The sequence below is a fragment of the Pleurodeles waltl genome, chromosome 4_1 (genome assembly GCF_031143425.1).
Source record: "Pleurodeles waltl isolate 20211129_DDA chromosome 4_1, aPleWal1.hap1.20221129, whole genome shotgun sequence".
Lineage (NCBI taxonomy): Eukaryota > Metazoa > Chordata > Amphibia > Caudata > Salamandridae > Pleurodeles > Pleurodeles waltl.
This window is the reverse complement of record NC_090442.1, coordinates 88385998-88413799: the sequence shown is the minus strand read 5'-3', so window position 1 is coordinate 88413799 and position 27802 is coordinate 88385998.

Below are 27802 nucleotides of genomic sequence, written 5' to 3'. Positions count from 1 at the left end.
CAGAAACCACTAGACACCAGGGATTTTTATTTTTTTGCGTCAATTTCATGCAAGGGGAGCGACTCCTTAGGAAAGGGTCGTTCCTCTGGGGGGCAAATTTATTTTAGGCCATTTCTGCCCCCTTAGGGGCACATCAGCCTATTTTTATGAGGCCAATCGGCCCCCAAGGGGGGTAGAAACCACTAGGCATCAGGGTTTTTTTTTTGCATCAATTTCACGCAAGGGGAGCAACCCCTAAGGCAAGGGTAACTCCCCTGGGGGGCAAATTTCTTTTAGGCCATTTCTGCTCCCCTTGTGGGCAGATTGGCCTATTTCTATTAGGCCTATCTGCCCCGGGGGGGGGGGCAGAAACTACTTAGGCACCGGGGATTGGTGTGTATGTATTTGTATTTGTTTGTTTGGGGGGGCAGCCCCTTGGGCAATGGTTGCTCCCCAAGGGGGCACATTACTGTTGGGCATATTGGGGGAGATCCACCTATTTTTGGAATGCCCATCTGCCGCTCAGGGGGGCAAAAAGCCAGGGAAGATTTTTTTTCAAAATAAGACGGTGGGGGTATGGCCATACCCCCACTCTAAATAAATGGGGCCAATGTTGTTCTGCCCACCAGTGCGCAGATGGGGCAATTACCTCCAATCCACACCCCTGCGGGGCAGAAAGTCTCCTATGTGCCAGGGAATGGAAAAAAAATAGTTGGGTGGTGGCTACCAACCAGTGTGTGCCTGGTTATGCCCCCACCCCAACTGAAGGGGGTAACAGTCTTTCAGCTTTCCCCCACACACTAAAACATCTTATCCCACAGCAAGCAAGAGGACATTTGATTATTTGGGCTTTTGGTTTTACATTTGGGCCATGGGAGCTTGGCTAACTCTCAAAATCGTCCCACTTGGAATGGTGAGGGCTGCACTATTTGGACTTTGGGACGCTTCAATGTAGAAAAATCCACAAGACCTAGACATATCTAAAAACTAAACATCTGGGTGATTCCAGGGTGGTGTGCTTCACATGCACCCCGCTCCATTTTCTCACCCACAACGCCCTGCAAACCATCAACTTAGCTGGAAATCACACATTTTTCCCACATTTTTGTGATGGAACCGATTAAAATTCTGCTGCACTTTTCAGCCTAATTTTTTTTTTTTTCAAACTGCTCTTTTGGACCCGTTTTGGTTCCCCTTCAATTTTGATATGTTTTTGGCTCTGTCACAGGCACTTGGCCCACCTACACACGTGAGGTAATATTTTTACCGGGAGACTGAGGGGAACATTGGGTGGAAGAAAATTTGGCAAGGTGCGGTGAGCCCACACAGAAATGTGGGAAAAATTGGATTTGTTTAGCTAAATTTGAGGTTTGCTGAGGATTCTGGGTAATAAACATTGGGGGATTCACACAAGTCACACCTCTCTTGACTCCCTTGGGTGACTAGTTTTCAGAAATATCTGGGTTTGGTAGGTTTCCCTAGATGGCTGCTGAGCCCAGGACCAAAAACGCAGATGCTCCCCCCTCGCAAAAACAGGTAGTTTTGAATTTGATCATTTTGATGTGTCCAGATTGTGTTTTGGGGCATTTCCTTTCGCGGGCACTAGGCCTACACACACAAGTGAGGTACCATTCTTATCGGGAGACTTGTGGGAATGCTGGGTGGAAGGAAATTTGTGGCTCCTTTCAGATTCTAGAACTTTCTTTCACCGAAATGTGAGGAAAAAGTGTTTTTTGGGCCAAATATTGACGTTTGCAAAGGATTCTAGGTAAGAGAACCTGGTGAGAGCCCCACAAGTAACCCCATCTTGGATTCCCCTATGAGTCTAGTTTTAAAAAATGCAGCGGTTTGGTAAGTTTCCATAGGTGCCGGCTGAGCTACAGGCCAAAATCCACAGCTAGGCACTTTGAAAAATCAGCTCTGTTTTCTTTGGGAAAATGTGATGTCTTCACATTGTGTTTTGGGGCATTTCCTGTCACGGGCGCTAGGCCTACCCCCACGAGTGAGGTACGATTTTGTATCGGTAGACTTGAGGGAATGCTGGGTAGAAGGAAATTTGTGGCTCTTCTCAGATTCCAGAACTTTCTGTCACCAGAATGTGAGGAAAACGTGTTTTTTTAGCCAAAGTTTGAGGTTTGCAAAGGATTCTGGGTAACAGAACCTGGTGAGAGCCCCACAAGTCACCCCATCTTGGATTCCCCTAGGTGTCTAGTTTTCAAAAATGCACATGTTTGGTAGGCTTTCCTAGGTGCCGGCTGAGCTAGAGGCCAAAATCCACAGTTAGGCACTTTTCAAAAAACACCTCTTTTTTTCTTTGGGAAAATGTGATGTGCCCAGATTGTGCTTTGGGGCATTTCATATAGCGGGCGCTAGGCCTACCCACACAATGAGGGACCATTTTTATCGGGACATTTGGGGACACTCTGGGTGGAAGGAAATTTGTGGCTCCCCTCAGATTCCACAACTTTCTGTCACCAAAATGTGAGGAAAAAGTGGGGTTTTTTGCGACATTTTGAGGTTTGCAAAGGATTCTGGGTAACAGAATCTGGTGAGAGCCCCACAAGTCACCCAATCTTGGATTCCCCAAAGGGTATAGTTTTCAAAAATGCAAAGGTTTGGTAGGTTTCCATAGGTGCCGGCTGAGCTAGAGTCCGAAATCCACAGCTACACGCATTGCAAAAAACAGCTCTAATTTCTTTGGGAAAATGTGATGTGTCCACGTTGTGTTTTGGGGCATTTCCTGTCACGGGCGCTAGGCCTACCCCCACGAGTGAGGTACGATTTTGTATCGGTAGACTTGAGGGAATGCTGGGTAGAAGGAAATTTGTGGCTCTTCTCAGATTCCAGAACTTTCTGTCACCAGAATGTGAGGAAAACGTGTTTTTTTAGCCAAAGTTTGAGGTTTGCAAAGGATTCTGGGTAACAGAACCTGGTGAGAGCCCCACAAGTCACCCCATCTTGGATTCCCCTAGGTGTCTAGTTTTCAAAAATGCACATGTTTGGTAGGCTTTCTAGGTGCCGGCTGAGCTAGAGGCCAAAATCCACAGTTAGGCACTTTTCAAAAAACACCTCTTTTTTTCTTTGGGAAAATGTGATGTGCCCAGATTGTGTTTTGGGGCATTTCATATAGCGGGCGCTAGGCCTACCCACACAATGAGGGACCATTTTTATCGGGACATTTGGGGACACTCTGGGTGGAAGGAAATTTGTGGCTCCCCTCAGATTCCACAACTTTCTGTCACCAAAATGTGAGGAAAAAGTGGTTTTTTTTGCGACATTTTGAGGTTTGCAAAGGATTCTGGGTAACAGAATCTGGTGAGAGCCCCACAAGTCACCCAATCTTGGATTCCCCAAAGGGTATAGTTTTCAAAAATGCAAAGGTTTGGTAGGTTTACATAGGTGCCGGCTGAGCTAGAGTCCGAAATCCACAGCTACACGCATTGCAAAAAACAGCTCTAATTTCTTTGGGAAAATGTGATGTGTCCACGGTGTGTTTTGGGGCATTTCCTGTCAGGGGCACTAGGCCTACCCCCACGAGTGAGGTACGATTTTTATCGGGAGACTTGGGGGAACGCTGAGTGGAAGGAAATTTGTGGCTCCTCTCAGATTCCAGAACTTAAGTGTTTTTTTAGCCAAATTTTGAGGTTTGCAAAGGATTCTGGGTAACAGAACCTGGTGAGAGCCTCTCAAGTCCCCCTATCTTGGACTCCTCTAGGTGTCTAGTTTTAAAAAATGCACAGGTTTGGTAGGTTTCCCTAGGTGCCGGCTGAGCTAGAGTCCAAAATCCACATCTAGGCATTATGCAAAAAACAGCTCTGTTTTCTTTGGGAAAATGTGATATGCCAGGATTGTGTTTTGGGGCATTTCCTGTCATGGGCGCTAGGCCTACCCACACAAGTGAGGCACCATTTTTATCAGGAGACTTGGGGAAATGCTGGGTGGAAGGAAATTTGTGGGTCCTCTCAGATTCCAGAACTTTCTGTCACCAATATTAGAGGAAAAGGTGTTTTTTTTGGCCAAATTTTGAGGTTAGCAAAGGATTCTGGGTAAAAGAACCTGGTGAGAGCCTCACAAGTCACCCCATCTTGGACTCATCTAGGTGTCTAGTTTTCACAAATGCACAGGTTTGGTAGGTTTCGATAGGTGCCAGCTGAGCTAGAGGCCAAAATCCACAGCTAGGCACTTTGCAAAAAACAGCTCTGTTTTCTTTGGGAAAATGTGATGTGCCCACATTGTGTTCTGGGGCATTTCCTGTCACGGGCGCTAGGCCTACCCCCACAAGTGAGGTACCATTTTTATCGGGAGACTTGGGGGAACGCTGGGTGGAAGGAAATTTGTGGCTCCTCTCAGATTCCAGAACTTAAGTGTTTTTTTGGCCAAATTTTGAGGTTTGCAAAGGATTCTGGGTAACAGAACCTGGGGAGAGCCTCACAAGTCACCCCATCTTGGCTTCCCATAGAGGTCTACTTTTCAAAAATACACATGTTTGGTAGGTTTCCATAGGTGTCGGCTGAGCTAGAGGCCAAAATCCATAGCTAGGCACTTTGCAAAAAACAGCTCTGTTTTCTTTGGGAAAATGTGATGTGCCCACGTTGTGTTTTGGGGCATTTCCTGTCACAGGCGCTAGGCCTATCCCCACAAGTGAGGTACCATTTTTATCAAGAGACTTGGGGGAACGCTGAGTGGAAGGAAATTTGTGGCTCCTCTCAGATTCCAGAACTTTGTGTCACCAAAATATGAGGAAAAGGTGTTTTTTTTGGCCAAATTTTGAGGTTAGCAAAAGATTCTGGGTAAAAGAACCTGGTGAGAGCCTCACAAGTCACCCCATCTTGGACTCATCTAGGTGTCTAGTTTTCACAAATGCACAGGTTTGGTAGGTTTCCATAGGTGCCAGCTGAGCTAGAGGCCAAAATCCACAGCTAGGCACTTTGCAAAAAAACGCTCTGTTTTCTTTGGGAAAATGTGATGTGCCCACATTCTGTTTTGGGGCATTTCCTGTCACGGGCGCTAGGCCTACCCCCACAAGTGAGGTACCATTTTTATCGGGAGACTTAGGGGAACTCTGAGTGGAAGGACATTTGTGGCTCCTCTCATATTCCAGAACTTTCTGTCACTGAAATGTGAGAAAAAGGTGTTTTTTTGGCCAAATTTTGAGGTTTGCAAAGGATTCTGGGTAACAGAACCTGGTGAGAGCCGCACAAGTCACCCCATCTTGGATTCCCCTAGGGGTATAATTCAAAAACGCACAGGTTAGGTAGGTTTCCATAGGTGCCGGCTGAGGTGGAGGCCAAAATCCACAGCTAGGTACTTTGGCAAAAAAACAGCTCTGTTTTCCTTGGGAAAATGTGATGTGCCCACGTTGTGTTTTGGGGCATTTCCTATCGTGGGCGCTAGGCCTACCCACACAAGTGAGGTACCATTTTTATCAGGAGACTTGGGAGAACGCTGAGTGGAAGGAAATTCGTGGCTCCTCTCAGATTCCAGAACTTTCTGTCACTGAAATGTGAGAAAGAAGTGTTTTTTTTGGCCAAATGTTGGGGTTTGCAAAGGATTCTGGGTAACAGAACCTGGTGAGAGCCCCACAAGTCACCCCATCTTGGATTCCCCTAGGGGTATAGTTTTCAAAAATGCACAAGTTAGGTAGGTTTCCATAGGTGCCGGCTGAGCTAGAGGCCAAAATCCACAGCTATGCGCTTTGCAAAAAACAGCTCTGTTTTCTTTGAGAAAATGTTTTGTGCCCATGTTGTGTTTTGGTATATTACAAACCACAGAGGACGACCCCAACAAACACCCAAGGGGCTGGGTAAATTATAAATACAAAACCAAATTGCCCACTCGGGAAACAAATTAAATGACACATACATTCATAAAAATCATATGCAGCATTGATACATAATCATTTAGAAAACCTCCTTTATTCTACACATATACAATTATACATATATTTTCTAACTTTATACAAAATTTCTTTCTAAAATTCCCTTATCAAAACACCAAAGTAGAAGGACATAAAGAAGTGCAAAAAAATCAAGTGCTCGTAATGAAAAGAGGAATAGAAAAAGAGCATCAATCACAAACCTATCAAGCCAATAAAAAAACAATAATTTCCAAAGATTGCCTGCTGGTTAATCTTTTTACACATTGAATCATTCCATGTTTATAAAGGTATCAAATCCCTACTAGAGTCCTTCAATCCTATATGCTAAAAACCACATGCAGGCACAACCATCATCGTCGACGTTTTGACCCCAACGGGCTCTCGGGCTGATTCCGGGCTCACATACGGGACTTCTTCAGGACAAGCAATAATAGGGGACCTGCTTAATACAACATCTTGCCTCTAATACCAATCTTTAACAAAAACCATTGCCTCCAATCCCAAAGAGTTATGAAGTTTCTCCTTCAGATGTGGGCTTATATTTTACAAATATGTTCCATTATTCCTTTTCCATGATGCATTTCTTCAAATGCCACTTTTTCCTTTAAACGGCCATAAGCGGCTCGATGGGTCTTCCACGGCTTCACTTCCCTCGTAATGAAAATAAAAAAGCTGGGTGGAAGGAAATTTGTGGTTCCTCTCAGATTCCAGAACTTTCTGTCACCAACATATGAGGAAAATGTATTTTTTGGGCCATATTTTGAGGTTTGCAAATGATTCTGGGTAACACGACCTGGTGAGAGCCTCACGAGACACCCCATCTAGGTGTCTTGTTTTAAAAAATGCACAGGTTTGGTAGGTTTTCCTAGGTGCCGAATGAGCTAGAGGCCAAAATCCACATCTAGGCACTTTGCAAAAAACAGCTCTGTTTTCTTTGGGAAAATGTGATGTACCCAGATTGTGTTTTAGGGCATTTCCTGTCATGGGTGCTAGGCCTACGCACACAAGTGAGGTACCATTTTTATCGGGAGACTTGGGGAAATACTGGGTGAAAGGAAATTCGTGGGTCCTCTCAGATTCCAGAACTTTCTGTCACCAAAATTAGAGGAAAAAGTGTTGTTGTTTTTTTAGCCAAAGTTTGAGGTTTGCAAAGGATTCTGGGTAACAGAACCTGGTGAGAATCCCACAAGTCAACCTATCTTGTATTCCCCTACGTGTCTAGTTTTAAAAAATGTGCAGGTTTGGTAGGTTTCCCTTATGTGCCAGCTCAGCTAGAGGCCAAAATCTACAGCTAAGTGCTTTGCAAAAAACACGTCAGATTTCAATGTAAAAATGTGATGTGTCCATGTTGCCTTTCCTGTCGCGAGCATTAGGCCTACCCACGCAAGTGAAGTACCATTTTTATCAAGGGACTTGGGGAAACACAAAATAGCAAAACAAGTGTTATTGCCCCTTGTCTTTCTCTACATGTTTTCCTTTCAAATGTAAGACAGTGTGTAAAAAAGACATCTATTTGAGAAAAATCCTGTAGTTCCCATGCTAGAATGGGCACCCAGGAATTCAGAGATGTGCAAATAACCACTGCTTCTCTTTTGTGCCCAGTTTGGAAATACAAAGGTTTCCTGGATACCTATTTTTCAGTCTTTATATTTCAGCAAATGAATTGCTGTATACCCGGTATAGAATGAAAACCCATCGCAAGGTCCAGCTCATTTATTGGCTCTGGGTACATAGGGTTCTTGATGAAGCTACAAGCCCTATATATTCCTGCAACCAAAAGAGTCCAGCAGACGTAATGGTATATTGTTTTCAAAAATCTGACATTGCAGGAAAAAGTTACAGAGTAAAACGTTGAGAAAAATTGATGTTTTTTTACCTCAATATCAATATTTGTTTTATTTCAGCCTTTATTTTCTGTGCAAAAACTTGTAGGATCTACACAAATGACCCCTTGCTGAATTCAGAATTGTGTCTACTTTTCAGAAAAGCTTTCTGGGATCCAGCATTTGTTTTACACCCATTTCTGTCACTAAGTGGAAGGAGGCTGAAAGCACAAAAAATAGTAAAAATGGAGTATGTCCCAGTAAAATGCCAAAATTGTGTTGGAAAATTCGGTTTTCTGATTCAAGTCTGCCTGTTCCTGAAAGCTGGGAAGCTGGTGATTCTAGATCCGCAAACCCTTTGCTGATGCCAGTTTCAGGGAAAAAACCATCAGCCTAATTATGCAGCCATTTTTCCCCATTTTTTAAAAGAAATTACATTTGTGATGTATTTTGCCTAATTTCTTGGTCTCCTTCAGGGGAACCCACCACATCTGGGTACCTCTAGAATCCCTAGGATGTTGAAAAAAGAAAACACAAATTTGGCATTGGTAGCTTATGTGGACAAAAAGTTATGAGAGCCTAAGCATGAACTGCTCCAGATAGCCAAAAAAGGCCTGCCACCTGAGGGGGAAAAGGCCTGGCAGCGAAGGGGTTAAAGAGGCTTTGGTGATTGATTCTGGCCATTGCTACACTGCAATTGTTTCTCTTTTTTTAAGTTAACTATCAGGTTGGTGTTCTTTAATTATGTGTACCCTTAATACAGCCCAGGTGTTTTTTCTTTCTTTTCTCTCAGTCCTAATTTCTTCTTCCTTTTTCCTTTGACAGCGCTACATTTTTCACTCCTTATTGGCCTGATGATGACCTTTAAGTAATTCGGGTTGAAACGTCAAGAACAGTTTCACTGCCAAACTAGGCTTTTATGATTGACCACATGATTTTCTCCTTTTTTGCTCATGTGCTAAAATCAGATATATTTTCTGCCTGTGTGCTGTCTTTCTCTTTCTTTAAATGGGTTCCAGATGCGTTGTTCGCAAGCACTGATTCACAAGCACTAAGTGTTCACCTTACTTTATTCACTGTACTTATTTTTGAAAAATGTCGATGCTGCTATTTGTTTTCTGCTTATTTGACTCACAATATAAATGCAAGTAACTTTCTGAATACTTCTCCTGGTATTCTCATTCATTATATATTGAATACCTATTGAGACGTTGCACATATAACTTTTTACCCAGGTCTTAACTGGGTCTACGGGTCCCTGTGTGTTTTTTTTATTGTGTGGACAGGCTGTAGGCACCGAATGGAAAAGGGTAGGAAAACACAAACCTTCTAAAAGTGGCATTTTCAAAATGGCAATGTAAAGTCTTACTTACTATTGAAGATGATTTGAATTACAGTTTCATATATACCAAACATGAAATGCCTGTTTATCCCCAATCAAAAGTTATCACTTATTAAATATAATAAGTGTTAGAAATTGGGTTTCTAGTTGGCTATGGTATGCACCTAAGCCAGGCAGAACCCACTCACTCTAGTCAAGGCAAGGGAGTTACACGTCCAAGATAACCCCTACTCACCCCCTTGGTAGCTTGGCACAAGCAGTCAGGCCTGTCCCAGAGGCTATGTGTAAAGCGTCTGCACAACACACACAACACACGTGACGCACTATCCCCACCACAAAGGAAACACAACACCAATTTATATGAAAATATACTGTATTGTACACAACCCAATCATTATACCCAAAACAACATGTCAGTAATATCCTGCTACCTCAGCAGTTGTCAGAACGTTACACATTGACTACTCTGCAGAACCAGCAGTAGTCACATATAACACACAGGTTAGTATTCTGCAACATAAGCAATAGTCAGAAATCACATTACTACACCAATGCACTTGTCATACAAATATCATTAATACCCATATAAGGAACATTATAAAACATATGTCAAGTCAGAAAAACATATAAGCATGTTATGCCCATAAAAGGAACATTAGCAAACATATATGTAGTACATCATCAGTAAAACAGGTCAACATAAGAATCATTGATGTCCATATGAGGAACTATGACATATATATGTCCGTTAAAAGTACCTGTATTAAGATGTGAGGGCACTCCTAGTGCCAGGAAGAATGAAATGGGGCCCCAACGCTCCGTGCGCACCCTTGGGGGCCACTTTGATGATTGGATGGCAGAAGGGGCGACATGCACCCCCTCTGGGTTTCTATTGGGCCCCTACTGGGGCCTGCAATCTCTGGGGCCCCACTGGGCCCCAACAATGCCCCAAAACAGCAATAGGGGGCCCAGCAGCGCGGGGAGCCTCTGATGAGAATCCACCCACCCCCCCTTTTACAAGGGTATTAAAATTGGGCCCCTCCAGGGGCCCACATTATCTGGGGGGCCCCCAGGCCTCAACCGGCCCTTCAAAAGGGGGGAGGCAAAGCCAGCAAACCACAAGGGGGCCCAGCGAGAACTGGGGGCCCCTGGCTGAAGGACAGGAGCTTTCTGCTCCTTAGGCAGCGACCAGGAGGGAGGGGGTCTCACCCTTACCTTCCTCCAGCGTCCTGCTAACCATGCAGCCCTGGGGTGTCCAGAGGGGTCTCCGATGAGGCTCCTCTCCTGCCCTGACCGTCTGCAGTCTATTCACCCGCATCCGACCTCGTGCACGAGTGTAGAGCCAGCTCCTGGGCTGCAGCGGTGTGCAGACACCAAAGCAGGTGCCTGCTTGTGCCCCGGGGATGCCCCTCAGAGCGCGCTTTAAACCAGGTGCACTGTAGGAACACACTCTCTTTTTTTTCTCAATGGATGGTGCCCTGGGGGTCCCCGGAACAACGCGTCACTCACGCTTAGCTAAAACAGCCCTGAAGGTTTTAAGGCACACAGCCATGCGCTTTCAGAGTGCAAAGTAAATAAGAAGGAAAAGCACTTCTAAAGCGCTTCAGGATAACAACAAAGTGCTCTCCAGGCGCTATGGGCTTTAGGAAGGCACATTTCTCCAGTGTCTCAGCCCAGGGAGAGTGCTCACAAGGCGCTAAGCAGATGGTTACAGGGGTCCAGGGCCACGGCACACAGACCCTGGGGGACATCCACAAAAGAGAAAGGAGCACAGGTGGCAGGGCCCAGCAACAGGCCAGCACAAGGTGAATGCAGGCAAGTGGCAGTTCCTCCAGGTGACCAAGCAGGTCGCAGGTCAGCACAGCAGCAGCAGTCCATGGTGGTTCCTGGTGACTCCCTCTAGCATTCTGTGTCCAGTTCCAAAATGTCACCAAGAGTTCCCAAATTGTGGGGACAATTCTCCTGTACTTATACTCAGTTTCACAGTGTGTCTACAAAGGAGGGGTGAGGAGGTTCCAACCAGTTACAACTGGTTCTGGGAGTGCCCCCTCTCCCCTCTAGCACAGGCCTCAAACATTGGGGGTAAATGAACCTATTGTGTGAGGCCAGGGCACAGCCTTTATAAATACAGGTGTGCCCCGCCTTTCCATTCTCTCAGCCGAGAAAGACTATTCAGCAAGCAGATGCACCTCTGTGACACCTCCACCCTGACTGTGTACAGGCTGTCTCAAAAGTATGCACAAAGCCCAACTGTCACTCAGCTCAGATGTGGATTGGAGTCAAGCTGCAAAACACCAGAGTCATAAGCACAGAGAAATGCTCACTTTCTAGAAGTGCACTTCTGTAATATTAATAAAAAATCCACTTACAATAGTAAGCAGCATTTCTCATCACCATTACAACCATACCAAACATGCCTACGGTACCCCTCATAAATCAGACAATACCCCCTACACATATTTAGGGCATTTCTAATGCAATCCTATGAGAAGACAGCACTCACAGCAGTGAGAAACCAAATAGGCTGTTTGAGACTACCAGGACAGGCCACGAAACGTGGTACATGCCCTGCCCTCTACATAGATAGCATCCTGCCCATAGGGCTAGCTAGGGCCTACCTTAGAGGTGAATTACATGTAGTAATAGGAGAGTGCTGGGCCTGGCAAGTACATTTAGATGCCGGGTCCCTGTGGCAGAAAACTGTGCACACAGGCCCTGCGCTAGCAGACCTGACAGGTTTGAAAGGCTACTTCTGTGGGTGGCGCAAGCAGCGCTGCAGGCCCACTAGTAGCATTTGATTTTGCAGGCCCTAGGTATAGAGATACCACTGTAAAAGGTACTTACAGGTAAATTAAGGCCCGTATTTATACTTTTTGGCGCTAAACTGCGCTAACGCAGTTTAGCGTCAAAAAAATTAGCGCCGGCTAACGCCATTCTGAAGCACCATGCGGGCGCCGTATTTATTGAATGGCGTTAGCCGGCGTTAGTAGACCGGCGCTGCCTGGTGTGCGTGGAAAAAAACCACGTACACCAGGCAGCGCCGGCGTAGGGGAAAATGGCGTATGGGCGTCTTAAAATGGGGCAAGTCAGGTTGAGGCAAAAAAATCGCCTCAACCCGATTTGCGCCATTTTTTTACGACGCCCATCCCCCATTAACATGACTCCTGTCTTAGTAAAGACAGGAGTCATGCCCCCTTGCCCAATGGCCATGCCCAGGGGACTTATGTCCCCTGGGCATGGTCATTGGGCATTGTGGCATGTAGGGGGGCACAAATCAGGCCCCCCTATGCCCCCCCCCCAAAAAAAAAACTTACCTGAACTTACCTTAATGTCCCTGGGGTGGCTTCCTCCATCCTTGAGGGTCCTCCTGGGGTCGGCAAGGGTGGCAGGGGGTGTCCCTGGGGGCAGGGGAGGGCACCTCTAGGGCTCCTTCTGAGCCCACAGGTCCCTTAACGCCTGCCCTGACCCAGGCGTTAAATTCAGGCGCAAATGCTGTTTTTTTTGACCCGCCCACTCCCGGGCGTGAGTTTTGCCCGGGAGTATAAATACGACGCATATGCGTCGGAGTCATTTTTTAAGACGGGAACGCCTACCTTGCATCTCATTAACGCAAGGAAGGCGTTCACGCCAAAAAATGACGCTAACTCCATGAACTTTGGCGCTAGACGCGTCTAACGCCAAAGTATAAGTATGGAGTTAGTTTTGCGTCAAATTTGCGTCGAAAAAAACAACGCAAATTCGGCGCAAACGGAGTATAAATATGCCCCTTAGTATGCCAAATAGGCAATCATACCAACTTTAAAAGGGAGAGCACCTGCACTTTAGCGCTGATCAGCAGTGATAAAGTGCTCAGTGTCCTAGAACCAACAGCGAGAGGTAAAAAAAAAAATAGGAGGAATTAGGAAAAATGTCAGAGGATGTTCCTGCCACAATAGCCAGGTCCATCAATAAGGGAACCTGATGTTATCCCATGGGACGAAAAGGCCTCACAGTAGCAAAAAATGAATTTAAAGTGCACAAAGCCCTAAGGCCAACAAAAAGAAAGTTCAGAAAAAATGGAGAGAAACAGCCATAAACTTTGGTGGAAGACTACACTAAGGCTGACAAGTCTAAAACCTGGACTCACGTTACTTAACTACTGACCACTGGAACCATGAATAAGACCCTCCATTTCTCTTCAAGTGGTCCCTCTGGCACTTCAACCAGAAACTTATAATTAACCATTATTACAGGCCATAATTTAGTTAGTGATTGTTGGTGAATACTCATTGGCCTGCAGATTCCTCAGTTTGGCTCTTAGGTTTATGAAACTTTTTATGGTCAATGCTCATTGCGTGGCCTCAAGTGACAACAACCAGTGGACTAAAATGTATAGATCTGCATCATGTTTAGTCCTATAGAAGGATCCTAGGTTCTTTAGCAACTTGTGTATTAAACAGTTCAACATGGCTTTCTATTGGGCTACCTCACAAAAGGTAGAACAATGGGACATTAACATGACTGTTGCTATATGATCTGCAGCTATATAATATGCAATGTGGCCCTGATATTAAGCAGTTTTTAGAGGATTTGTCATGTTTGTCTGTGCTGTTCAAATTTATCTGTGATCTTTTTTAGGTATCACTTGCGAGTCTCTTGATAGTCTGATGGTGTATATTCCAAACTGCTGTCATGATCTTTTTATGTGTATATGTTTATAAATGTATATATGTGTAAAGTTATTGATTTTACTATAGGTATTTATAGATTTATATGGCTTAATAAACATTTATACATTGTTTATAAACTAAAGCAAAATAAAATTAATGTTGGTGATTGAGTGTATAAGTTAGCATTGGTTAGGCGTCCATATCAACTAACCTGATTCAGTGCTTTTACTGAGGGCTAGTCACATATTTGAGACTAATGTCTGCTGACTGATTCTTTTTCATCCACCCTCTCTCTCTTTTGAACACTTGCAATCCTCTCTGTCAGGCTCCCTAGCACCTATGCCTTAAAAAAAAACGCACAATACCTTTGAGCATCCATTAGAAGCGACTCACTTACATCTGTAATAGTGGCAGTTTCAGATCACTATTTGTTATTCACAGTCCGTTCTAGGGTTGAGACACGTGGATCCAGAAACAAATGAGGTTCCCTGCTTCTGAAAGCTCAGGCAGGAAAGGGTAACTTTCTAATAATTATTTTTCTTAGTATTTATCAAAAATCTGACCCCACCATTTAATTGGATTTTTAATAACTATTAAATATAGTGCTCTAATCATTTGACTAGCCGGTTCAATTTGAGAGTTAGCAGTATTAGCATTTTAATCTGGGTTTCTACAGCTATGCCTGCCACAGTGAAAACTGCTTTTTATCCTTGTCACTGAAGAGACTTGGTAGTATTAATTTTCTACTTGCCCACTTTGAAATTCCATGCACCCTGCCCTGTGGGCTAAAAGGGCTACAAAGGGGTGTCTTACTAATATTTAACCCCTCCTGTGCCAGGCCTTTTTTTGCCTATTTGGAACAGTTTTTGCTTAGGCCCTCATACCTTTTTGTCCACATAAGCTACCCACGCCAAGTTTGCGTCCTTTTTTTCCAACATCCATGGGATTCTAGAGGTACCCAGACTTTGTGGGTTTCCCTGAAGGAGGCCAAGAAATTAGCTAAAATACAGTGAAAATTTTGTTTTTTTTCAAACAAATTGGAAAAAAGGGCTGCAGAAGAAGGCTTGTGGTTTTTTCCCTGGAAATGGGATCAACAAAGGGTTTGCAGTGCTAAAATCACCAGCTTCCCAGCTTTCAGGAACAGGCAGACTTAAATCAGAAAACCCAATTTTTCAACACAATTTTGGCATTTTACTGGGACACACCCCATTTGTACGATTTTTGTGCTTTCAGCCTCCTTCCAGTCAGTGACAGAAATGGGCATGAAACCAATGCTGGATCCCAGAAACCTAAACATTTCTGAAATGTAGACAAAATTCTGAATTCATCAAGGGGTATTTTGTGTAGATCCTACAAGGATTTCCTACAGAAAATAACAACTGAAAAAAAATAATATTGAAATTGAGGTGAAAAAAACAGCAATTTATTTCTATGTTTTACTATGTAACTTTTTCCTGCAATGTCAGATTGTTTAAAGCAATATACTGTTACGTCTGCTGGACTCTTCTGGTTGTAGGGATATATAGGGCTTGTAGGTTAATCAAGAACCTTAGGTACCCAGAGCCAATAAATGAGCTGCACCCTGCAGTGAGTTTTCATTCTATAACGGGTATACAGCAATTAATTTGCTGAAATATAAAGAGTGAAAAATAGCTATCAAGAAAACCTTTGTATTTCCAAAATGGGCACAAGATAAGGTGTTGAGGAGCAGTGGTTATTTCCACATCTCTGAATTCCGGGGTGACCATACTAGCATGTGAATTACAGGGCATTTCTCAAATAGACGTCTTTTTTACACACTCTCTTATATTTGGAAGGAAAAAATGTAGAGAAAGACAAGGGGCAATAACACTTGTTTTGCTATCCTAGATTACCCTAAGTCTCCCGATAAAAATGATACCTCACTTGTGTGGGTAGGCCTAGCACCCGCGACAGGAAATGCCCCAAAGCACAACGTGGACACATCACATTTTTTGACAGAAAACAGAGGTGTTTTTTGCAAAGTGCCTACCTGTAGGTTTTGGCCTCTAGCTCAGCCGGCACCTAGGGAAACCTACCAAACCTGTGCATTTCTGAAAACAAGAGACCTAGGGGAATCCAAGATAGGGTGACTTGTGGGGCTCTCACCAGGTTCTGTCACCCAGAATCCTTTGCAAACCTCAATATTTGGCTAAAAAAACACATTTTCCTCACATTTCGGTGACAGAAAGTTCTGAAATCTGAGAGGAGCCACAAATTTCCTTCCACCCAGCGTTCCCCCAAGTCTCCCGATAAAAATTATACCTCACTTGTGTGGGTAGACCTAGCGCCCACAAAAGGAAATGGCCCAAAACACAACGTGGACACATCACATTTTTTCACAGAAAACAGAGGTGTTTTTTACAAAGTGCCTACCTGTGGATTTTGGCCTCTAGCTCAGATGGCCCCAGGGGGGGCAGAAATGGCCTAAAATAAATATGCACCCTCAACACCCCCGGGGAGCGACTCTTGCCTACGGGGTCGCTCCCCCTGCGTGACATTGGCGCAAAAAAAAGATCCCTGGTGCCTACTTGTTTCTGCCCCCCTTGGGGGCCGATTGACCGAAAATCGGCCGATTTGCCCCCAAGGGGGGCAGTTATGGTCTAAATACAATTTGCCCCCCAGGGGAGCGACCCTTGCCTAATGTGCTGACGTCACAAGGGGGGTGGGGAGTTGGGAGTCGGGGTGGAAGGGGAAGGGATTCCCCTTCCATCCACGAGCGGGGGGTGTTGGTGGGGGCCCATGGGGGGAGATCACCTCGTCAAGGCACAGAATAGGTTAAAAGTAAGGACTTTATCCATCATAAATGGCTAATTCGACAGGTCACACTGCAGGTTTTACACTGTAAAAGGCAGGCTACAAAGGTTTTGCACATCTACTGTAGCGAATGGGACAATATGTGCTACAGTCCACAAGTGGCATTTAACTTTCAGGCACGGGATGTACATTCAATGCTATATGCTAGGAAGTTACAGCCAAGATAAATGTGCCAATCAGAAAGAAGCTAATTTAACTGTGCTTAAAAAGGGAGCACAGGCACTTAACTCCTGGTTAGCAGGTGTAAAGTGCCCACAATTTTAAATCCATCAAAATAGTGTCTAGAAGAAAGCTAAAAATGTGGGATGACCGGGCAGAAAGGGAACATTTTCTAAATGTATATTTATGTTATAATGAATAACTGAATTATAAACAGGATATAATATGTTAGTCCTGTACAGTTCAAGGGAGGACGAACCACGGCACAGTTTGATTTCCTGCACCAACTCCCTTTCCTAATTTAGGAGCTTTTTGTTGGGGCTTGTATCCTTCTGTGGTGTGTTTTAACAGTCCTATTAGTTAAAAAATAAACTTTAGGCATTAAACAAATACCTTCACTAAAGAAGACCTTTTTTGGTTTTGTGTAAAATTGGATAATCATTTCTGAGTGCATATTGATCTATGCCTTCTCTCACTAACTATTTGTAGTATTCTATACTGATGTTATCCTTGACTTGCGATAGGTGGTAAGGTTCTTTGGTGGTTGGAGGAGATTGAGAAAAGAGCTGTTAGAAGGATGGCTGAGCCTGTTCATCCAATATACTGAAATAAACCTCCGTCTGCTCTTCCCTACGAACTCAGACCTCGTTATTACACTGGCAACGACTGGGATACTGTCGTGTACAGCTCAACATCCTGGAATTCCTTCTGGATACTGAACAGGCCGCTTTGTGAGTCTTACTCATTGGAAACCTACAGCATTTTCCTTGAGTCTTCGTTATTTCTTACATCTATACTATTTGTGGGAGTTCAATAATTATAGCTTCTTACCGCTTTGGCCTGTTTTTTTCTACATTTCGTTTTCATCTGTTGGAGTCGTGAGGATTTCCTCTCGCGCGCTTCACTGTTTATTGGTGGGACGTTACTACACTTGCACGCTGCACGCTATTGCATACGTCATTAAAGACGCCTCCTAGTTGCTGTGGAGGCATCATCGTTGCCTGGACTTTTCCTTTGTAAATGCAACGTTGTCACACCAATACGTGCTGCGGAGTCATCACTGTTGCCTGGACTTTTCCTTTGCAAACACAATGTTGACATGCCGAAATCTTGAGATTTAATGCGCTGTTCCCATGGAGTCTTCGTAACGTCAGCATCTCATTGCTGTGCCGATTCTGTTTTTTTTGTTTTTGTTATCAGCATTTTAAAGGAGAACTTTGCTTCTTTTCAGGTAAAACATTGTCTACAATACTAGGCACATTGCTGATGTGCACAGCTTTAAGATTTATCTTTACATACATAACGTCATTGCCCTCTTGACTTCAACATTCATCTAATAAACTGCAATTCTAAAGGCACATCGCTGATGTGCACAGCTTTAACAGTTTGTTATCTATTTTGACACAGAGATGTGCTGATTATTTTGTTATATTAGTCATTTAAAAGTTGCATTCCTTGTAGTTTGTTCTCCCCTATATGTCACAGCCCCTCCTTTTTGTGGTCAACCCCTGGCTATCCTCCTATCAAATGGGGTAAATGAAAAAAAAGTATTTGAACGCTATGCAAAAGTGTGTGGAACCTCATTAAGTGCTGAAAGGAGTACTGCATTGTTACTTCACTGTCTGGGCTCTGAAGGTCAAGAAGTATTTGATCATCTCCCAGATGTTCCGGATAGTGAAGCGATAGACCATAATGAGTATGAAACTTGCACACACATGTAGATATACACTATCTTCCCAATGTAAGCACCATTTTGGAACGCTATTTTTTTGGGAAGAGAATACAAAGAGAAGGAGAATCTATAGAAAATTATGTGACAGACCTCAGGCGACTGGCATCCTCTTGTAAATGTGGGGCGCTAGCAGATGAGAGGATACAAGATCAATTCATGCTAGGATGTCACATTGAGAAAGTTTGTGAAGAATTATGGTTCAGAGATTAACCCACTCTTGAAGAAGTATGAGCCATTGCTAAAAAGATAGAGCATTTCCTGAAATGTGTAAAAGTAATGAAGAATGATTCCTCCAATCAGGTGTGTGCTTTTACTACTAATATGAATAACTCTGTGAGTATAAAGAAGAAGGAACACAGAGATCCCACAGCTAGTAAAGGTCAATCCAAGCTTGAGAAGAATTTTTTTAGGTGGGATAGGTCAGGACATTTTGCTAACGACAGAAACTGTAAAAGCTGTATGTACATATTGTAGGAAACAAGGAACTTTTTTCTCAGTATGCTGATTGAGAAAATCAAAACAAAAAATGTATGAGGTCCATGTAAATGATAATGAAAATCCATACACTGCAGATTTTGATTGTGGCCAGTTTGTTTTATAAGTAGGGACTGGGAATTGTGTTGGTCCGTTAGACTTCATTCAGATTGAAGGAAAAGAAACAGGGTCCTGTTTGATTCTGGTGCTAAAATATAAATTCACAATCATATCTAATAACTTCTTTTGTGATAAGCTGAAGGATACTGTAATCTTACTTAAACCTGACATCAGACCATGTGCTTATGGATGCGAGCTGATAGATCTACATTGATATTTTGTAGGATTAATTGAATATAAAGATCGCTATACCTCTGGCAAGATCTATGTATTCAAGAAGGGTGACAGTATTATAAGCTGGTAGATTCAAAAGGATCTAGGTGTTATGTTAGATCCTAATAGTGAATATCCCATTGTGTTGAAAAGCACTAGTTCGATCAATTCTGTAACACCAAAACTTACTGAGACTGATACAGATCTACAACAGATAATATATTGTGATTTTATAGGTGTTTTTAGGAATGGATTGGGTTGTTTGAAGGGTTATCAGTACAAAATAAAAATTATTTCCAATTCAGTCCCTTTTCGTAGTAAAGTAAGAAGTGTTCCTGTGAACATAAGAGAAGAGATGAAAAATGAGTTGAACAAACACAAGGAATAATTGAGGAGTTTGAAAGTACTGCTTGGTTAGCCACTGTTGTTGCTGCCAGAAAATCTAATGGTTCTCTAAGATTATGCGTTGACCTCAGACAATTGAATAAATGCGTTGTGGTTGATAGATATCCATTACCCAATATTGATCAATTGCTGATGGTGATAGGAAATGCAAAGGTATTCAGTACCATCGACCTTGCTTCGGCCTATCATCAAATACAGCTGGATGAAAAGTTTATGGATCTTACTGCTTTCATAACACCACTTGGAACATTCAGATATACCAGGCTTCCTTTTGGGTTAATCACAGCTGCATCTGTTTTTCAAAGGATTATGGAGTGTGACCCACTGACCTGCCTTAAGGCCAGGAGACACTCGACACGGCAGACAGCTCCACCAGCCTGCCTCCGTTCCCCTAGACCCCACCCTTGCTGCTGAAGGAAGTTTGAGGCCCTCCACCACCCGCAGGCACCCACCCGCCCCTCATCCCTGGTGCCTAGTGGTAGGCGTATCTAGTGTTTATTGTAATTTGTATTTCATTTAGTATTTCGTTTAGTAATTTGTTTTTCCTTTACTGTTGCTGATGTTTTGTGCCCAGTTTCTGCTCTGCTTCCTTTTTCTGCCCGTTTTGCCTATTTTTCGCTTCCGGTCCTTGCTGGATTCCCCGTCCCTGCCGATTCGTCCCCTGCGGCCCGCCCCCCTCACGCCCCCATTGGCCACTCCCTCCCACCTCCCAGCTGCTCCTCCCTCCCACCTCCCCTTCTTAATGGCAGCCGCTGTGCGGTACCGAGTGTTATCCCCCGACCTGCCTTAAGGCCAGGAGACACTCGACATGGCAGACAGCTCCACCAGCCTGCCTCAGTGCCCCAATCCCCGCCCTTGCTGCTGAAGGAAGTTCGAGGCCCTCCACCACCCGCAGGCACCCGCCTGCGCCTCATCCCTGGTGGGTAGTGGTAGGCATATCTAGTGTTCATTGTATTTTGTATTTTGTTTTGTATTTTGTTTAGTATTTTGTTTTTCTTGTAATGATGCTGACTTTTTCTGCCCATTTTTTGCTCCGCTTCATTTTTCTGCCCGTTTTGCCTGTTTTTTGCTTCCGGCTCTTGCCGGTTTCCCTGTCCCTGCTGCTGTGTCCCCTGTGGCCCCGCCCCCCTCGTGCCCCCATTAGGCACTCCTCCCGCCTCCCAGCTGCTCCTCCCCCCCAACTCCCCTTCTTAATGGCGGCCTCTGAGCGGTGCCGAGTGTGACCCCCTGACCTGCCTTAAGGCCAGGAGACACTCAACAAGGCAGACAGCTCCACCAGCCTGACTCCGTGCCTCAGACCCCGCCCTTGCTGCTGAAGGAAGTTCGAGGCCCTCCAACACATCAAGACAGTGATTTTATTGATGACTATACAGATTTTGTTTGTGAACTTGATTATGAAATAATATCAGAAAACAGGTGGCGTTAGGAAACAAAGAAGGAACCAACCTTGCAAAAGGTGATAGATCTCATTAGTCATGACTGGAAATACAAACGCCAGGGTGGAGAACAGTGTAAGGATTTTTGGTTGGTTAAAGATCAGTTAGCAACCAAGGATGGTTTATTGTTACGTGGTAGTAGATTAATCCCTCCGGTCAAATTAAGGGAAGACTTAATGAGTCTAGCCCATAAATGTCATTTAGGCATCTCTAAAACCAAGGAAAGGTTATGTTTCAGTTACTGGTGGCAAGGGATGGACACACAAATTGAACGCCTGGTGAGGGAATGTATGCAATGTGCTTTAAGTGAGAAAAGCTTGAAACCAAAAATTCAACCTATGATAATTAGGAATCGTCCAGATAACCCGTGGAAAGATATTGTTTTAGATATTTTGGGACCCGTACATGAAAATGGTCAGGAAATCTATGTCATAGTAGCAATAGATAGGTTTTCCTGTTGGCCTGAAATATATTTCTCCAGAGGCATTGAAACACAGCATGTCATAAATTTTCTAAAGGATCTTTTTATGACAGAAGGTATCCCTTAAACATTACTTACAGACAATGGAGTGCAACTAACTTGTAAAGAAATTGAGATGTTTCTTCATGATTGTGGTATCATGCACAAACAATGTGCTCTATATCACTCTGAATCCAATGGAATGGTAGAAATCAGGTATTGAAAGAGACCATAACCCTAGCTAAGAATAACAAGAGTAATTGGCGGGGTGAAGTCACCAAAAAAGTTGGTGTATACAGGTTCACATCTCATACAAACACAGGCATGTCTCCTTTTGTGCTGTTTCATGGAAGACGTCCCAACACAGTGCTAGAACCTTCTTGGGTTAATGCATTTTTGGAGAGTGATAGACAGACTGATGAAGCCAAGCAGTGGAAGATGAGAGAATCATCTAAAATGAGTAATAGTACGTTACATTTTGATAAGACGTCCTAGTTTACAGACATGTGGAAGCAAACTGCTGAATCCAATGAAAGTTATCAAAGTTTTCACTAATGCCATTAGAACAGATGATCATCGAGTATGGAATCTCAACAAAGTGGTCTTGTATAAAGGCAAAGTCTTGCAAGATACTGAAGTGAAGGATGCATGGAAAGTGGAAGACAATGTCTCCATCAATAAGAGGGATGGTCTACCGCCAACAGAAAGGTGCAAAGTCCTGCTTGTTTAAAAGACTATGTAGGTCTACCGCCAAGGAAGTCTGACAGAAAGGTGCAAAGTCCTGCTTATTTAAAAGACTATGGCCCTCATTACAACCCTGGCGATAAATGCCGCTTACTGCCATGCAGAAGACTGGCAACATACCGCTGCGGCCGCGGAATTCCGCTACAGCTATTAGGACCCAAAGGAATCCGCCATAATCCAGACACCCACACAAGTCTGCCACACCAAAGGTCAGTGATAAACTGGCGATAACAAAACCTCCACCGTCACACCAACAGGAATACGCCCACACTATCACGACCCACGAATCCACACAGCAGTCTTTCAACCGCGGTATTCCATTGGCGGTACACACCGCCGTGCTCAAAATACACACACATTTACAAAACACAACCACATTGGACAATTCAAAATACCACACCTGATACACATACACACACCACACCCACACACCCAATCCAATATAAAACACACACCCACATCACCCACAAACCCTTACTACCAAAATTCTGAAACCACGCCAGAGAGAGACACCACCATAAACAACACCAGCATCCACAGACACACAACACCATCACTTACACAACATCCATGCACCTCAAACAACACACAACAACACATCCCCTCACACATCACAACACACAACACACACCACCTCACACATCACCCGCACCACATCATGGCACCTCAAAGACACCCCAGGTTCTCTGAGGAGGAGCTCAGGGTCATGGTGGAGGAAATCATCCGGGTAGAGCCACAGCTATTCGGATCACAGGTGCAGCACACCTCCATTGCAAGGAAGATGGAGCTATGATGCAGAATCGTCGACAGGGTCAACGCAGTGGGACAGCATCTAAGAACAAGGGATGACATCAGGAAGAGGTGGAACGACCTATGGGGGAAGGTGCGTTCCGTGGTCTCCAGACACCAGATTGCTGTACAGAGGACTGGCGGTGGACCGCCACCTCCTCCTCCACAACTAACAACATGGGAGGAGCAGATCTTGGCAATACTGCATCATGAAGGCCTCGCAGGAGTAGCAGGAGGACTAGACTCTGGTAAGTCAACTCTTTACTACCTCATCCCCCCCACACTACCTGCATGCCCTCACATACTCCCACCCTCACCCTCACCCTATCACTCCAACACCTCACATTTGCCCCACTATCACAACCCACCCATCCCAATACCAAGCCCTGCATGCAACACCAAAGCATGGACACCCATCACCAAAGCATGTCCACTACAGATACCCACACAGACCCCAAACCAAATATCACACAAGGACAAAGACAAGAATGCAAGCACTGGAGTACAGGGTCACTCACCCATTGCACACGATGGCACTCACCGATGCAATAATCATGCCTTTACACCCCTGCAGGACCCCAACCCAACGTCACCGGACAGGAGGTACCAGACATCTGCAGTCCCCCCACAGAAGAGACCGACAGTGATGACAGCAGCTCTGCACAACTGAATCAAGATGACCAGCCCGGCCCATCAGGGACCTCGGGACAGTAAGTTCCCCTGACACTGTGACAAGCCACCACAGAGCCTCCCCCCTCAGGAAACACCAGCACAGCTCCCACCCAGCGGGCCCATCCCTCTGTCCCCAGAACACGTCAATCAGCAGTGTGTCCACCACTACAGGGAACCCAGGCAAACCCACCAAACCAAGAAAATCAGGGACCTGGGGGCAGTGGCAGTGGGCACACGGTTCAGGGGACAGAGGCTCAGGAAAACAGGGAAACTGGGAGGACTGCTGTGCGACAGGGGGAGGACAGGCCCAGGGAACCCACTCTCCACGAGGCCCTCTACAACATCATGGGAGCTTACCATCATTCCCAGGAGACGATGGCAACAATACTGGCCAAGTTTCAGGAGACCCAGCGGCTGCAGGAGGAACACTATCTGGGGATCAGGGAGGACATGAAGTCCATAAACAACACCCTGGTCACTATTGCAGGGGTGCTGCAAGACCTTGTCAACACCAGGACAGACACTGTGGCACATCAAGGGGACCCTTACCCTAGCCTGGAAGATGAACAGCCCTCCACCTCCGACTGCGCTAGTGGATAGGAGGCACCGCCACAGGAACATGACACCAGCACCCCACCCCCTGCAGATGGAGAACCACCCCGTAAACGGTCCCTGAGATCCAGGAATAAGACAGAGAACATTGCCAAGACCCCCGCCAGGAAATGAGACCCCCCTGAATGTCACCCTTCTGTCCCACTTTGTCACCCTGTCCATCCTTAAACTGCCATTGCTCCACTTCCTATGCACCTTTGGACAATGCACCTGTGAAACAAATAGACTGGACTCTGCCATGGAAATTCCTCCACCATCAACCCTGCCCATTTTACAACCCCCTCCAATTATTTGCACAGAAATAAACACACTTCAATCACAAAACAATTTGGAGTCAGTCTGTGCTTTCAAAAATGTGTAATTGCAATAACCATGGAATATCACAATGTCAATTTACTTGTGCACATACCGATGTAACACAGCTGTAGGGCTGGAGGAAATATAGCAGAGGGCACAAAGTGGGACCCACACCTGTGAAATGGAAAGGCAAAGTGACAAGTCAGGGTCCATACACCTATGCTAGCACCGACAATAGTATGAGATGCGGGAGGCAATGACAGCTTCTTACCTGTGTCTCACTGGAAGTATTGCATAATTATGTTGTTTCTGTTGTCGATATCCTCTTCTTCTGCCTCCTCTTCTTCACTGTCCACAGGCTTCACAGCTGCCACAAGACCACCAGCTGGCCCATCCTCCTGCAGAAAAGGCACCTGGCTTCGCAAAGCCAGGTTGTGCAGCATACAGCAGGCCATGGTGATCTGGCACACCTTCTTTGGTGAGTAGTAGAGAGAACCACCTGTCATATGGAGGCACCGGAATCTGGCCTTCAGGAGACCGAAGGTGCATTCAATCACCTTCCTAGTTCGCCCATGTGCCTCATTGTAGCGTTCCTCTGCCCTTGTCCTGGGATTTCTCACTGGGGTCAGGAGCCATGACAGGTTGGGGTAACCAGAGTAACCTGCAAATATGGAGGGACAACTGTTAGACACACACTAACCGTAGGGACAACCACATACCCAGACACCTATTCACACTGTATAGGGTCATTGTCCTCACCTATTAGCCACACACGGTGCCTCTGGAGTTGCCCCATCACATAAGGGATGCTGCTATTCCTCAAAATGTAAGCGTGATGCACTGAGCCAGGAAATTTGGCATTCACATGGGAGATATACTGTTCTGCCAAACACACCATCTGCACATTCATTGAATGGTAGCTCTTCCAGTTTCTGTACACCTGTTCACTCCTGCGGGGGGCGGTACCAAGGCCACATGTGTCCCATCAATGGCACATATGATGTTGGGGATATGTCCCAGGGCATAGAAGTCACCTTTCACTCTGGGCAAATCATCCACCTGAGGGAACACGATGTAGCTGTGCATGTGTTTCAGCAGGGTAGACAATACTCTGGACAACACGTTAGAGAACATTGGCTGGGACATCCCTGATGCAATGGCCACTGTTGTTTGAAAGGAACCACTTGCCAGGAAATGGAGTTCTGACAGGACCTGCACTAGAGGGGGGATTCCTGTGGGATGGCGGATAGCTGACATCAGGTCTGGCTCCAACTGGGCACCCAGTTCATGGATTGTTTCACGATCAAGTCTGTAGGTGACTATTATGTGTCTCTCTTCCATTGTCGACAGGTCCACCAGCGGTCTGTACACTGGAGGATGCCGCCATCTCATTACCTGCCCCAGCAGACGTGCCCTATGGACGATAACAGCGAGCAGAGAGTCAGCCAACACTGAGGTATCACAAAATGTAATTTTCACACATTTATTAATCCGCAATGTGCCTGTAACTGTGTGTATTCAAGGCCTACATTGGTGTGATGCAGTTAATATTAATGCCATGTGGCCGCCTGAAATGGCAGCAGCCTGACCTGTAAGGTGGGACAAGGGGATATGAGGTAACTGCGCTGGCGTTGTACACCGTCGCGGTGGGCGATCGAAGACCGCGGCGCAATCCAGCATTGGTTAACATTGAACCCTATGGGTCCGAGGAGCCAAACACGATGTATGTCGGCGGTGACGGTACGCACTTCTGCGGACGTGACCACCATTTTCTGTCTGTTCACTCACTTGATACCTGACCTTCAACCGGAGAGGACCTACACTGCAATTGCTGCTGTGATCTCTCTCTGGAAGCGACGATGGCTCATGTGTCTGGGGAAAGGGCCCCTGCCTTCACTTCAGAGGAGTTGGAGAAACTAGTGGATGGGGTTCTCTCCCAGTACACACAACTGCACTGTCCTCCAGACAAACAGGTGAGTACACTGGGAGCATGCTGCATGGGCAATGCCTGTTTGGAGTGGTGTGGATGGAAGATAAATGAGGGGGGGACTGAGGCCTGCATGAATGGACGGTGAGTGTATGTGCGTCAGGCCAGGGTGGGACCGTGGGCCAATGAGTATGACGGTCCGGACGGGTAAAGATTTTCCTTTCCCCCTGTACTATTCCTCTAGGTCAGCACCCACCAGAAGAAGGCTATTTGGCATGCCATTGTCAAGGACGTCCCTACCCTGGGGGTCCACCACAAACGGAGCACCCACTGCTGTAAAAGATGGGAGGACCTGCGCCGCTGGAGCAAGAAGACAGTGGAGGCCCAGCTGGGGATGGCCTGCCAACGTGGGAGGGGTGCCCGTCGCACCATGACCCCTCTGATGTTCCGTATCCTAGTGGTAGCATATCCGGAGTTGGATGGGCACTTGAGGACATCACAGCAGCCACAAGGGGGTGAGTACACTCTCATTCAGCTCACTCTGCGCGCATTACGAGGTGTCTGGGTGGGGGAGGTGGGCAGTGCGTTCCCCTAGACCAGGGCGAGCTTGCTAGGCAAGGTCCCTTGTGAGGCAGGCTCAGTGGCACCCCAACCCCACTAGTGGTTAGTGCAATCTACACCTATTCAGGCTCCTGTGACTTCCAGGTGTGTAGCAATCGGGCTGAGGCCTTGTACCCCATGGGCATGTGATTAATCTAGGAACTATAAGTGCATGGCATAGTGCAGAGGGCTGCTCTGTCTGTTGTGTTCGCCAACGGTAGTGGTGTTGTATGCACTGAACATGTCTTTCTCCTGTCTTCCCCCCCCTTTTTGTGGTCTCCCTGTTCTTGTGTGTAATAACATCATCAGGTGGAGGAGCATTGGCACAGGAGCAGGAGGGAGCTGCATCCCACTTGGCCCTTGATGGCGAAACAACAGAGTCTGAAGCCACCAGTGGGACGGAGGGCGAGGGGAGCTCCACGGCGGGGACAGGAGCAGAGACCAGCGACTCCTCTTCTGATGGGAGCTCACTTGCGGTGGCAGCCACCTCTGTGCCCCCCGCATCAACAGGTATAGCCGCCACCCCCCTACCAGCACTGCCCTTCCAGCACCCCCTCAGCGTGTGTCCTGTGCCCGTTCACCCAGGAAGGTGGGCATCTCATTCGCCCCAGCCACCTCAGGCCCTGCCCCAGTCAGCCCTGCTGCCCTCAGTGAGG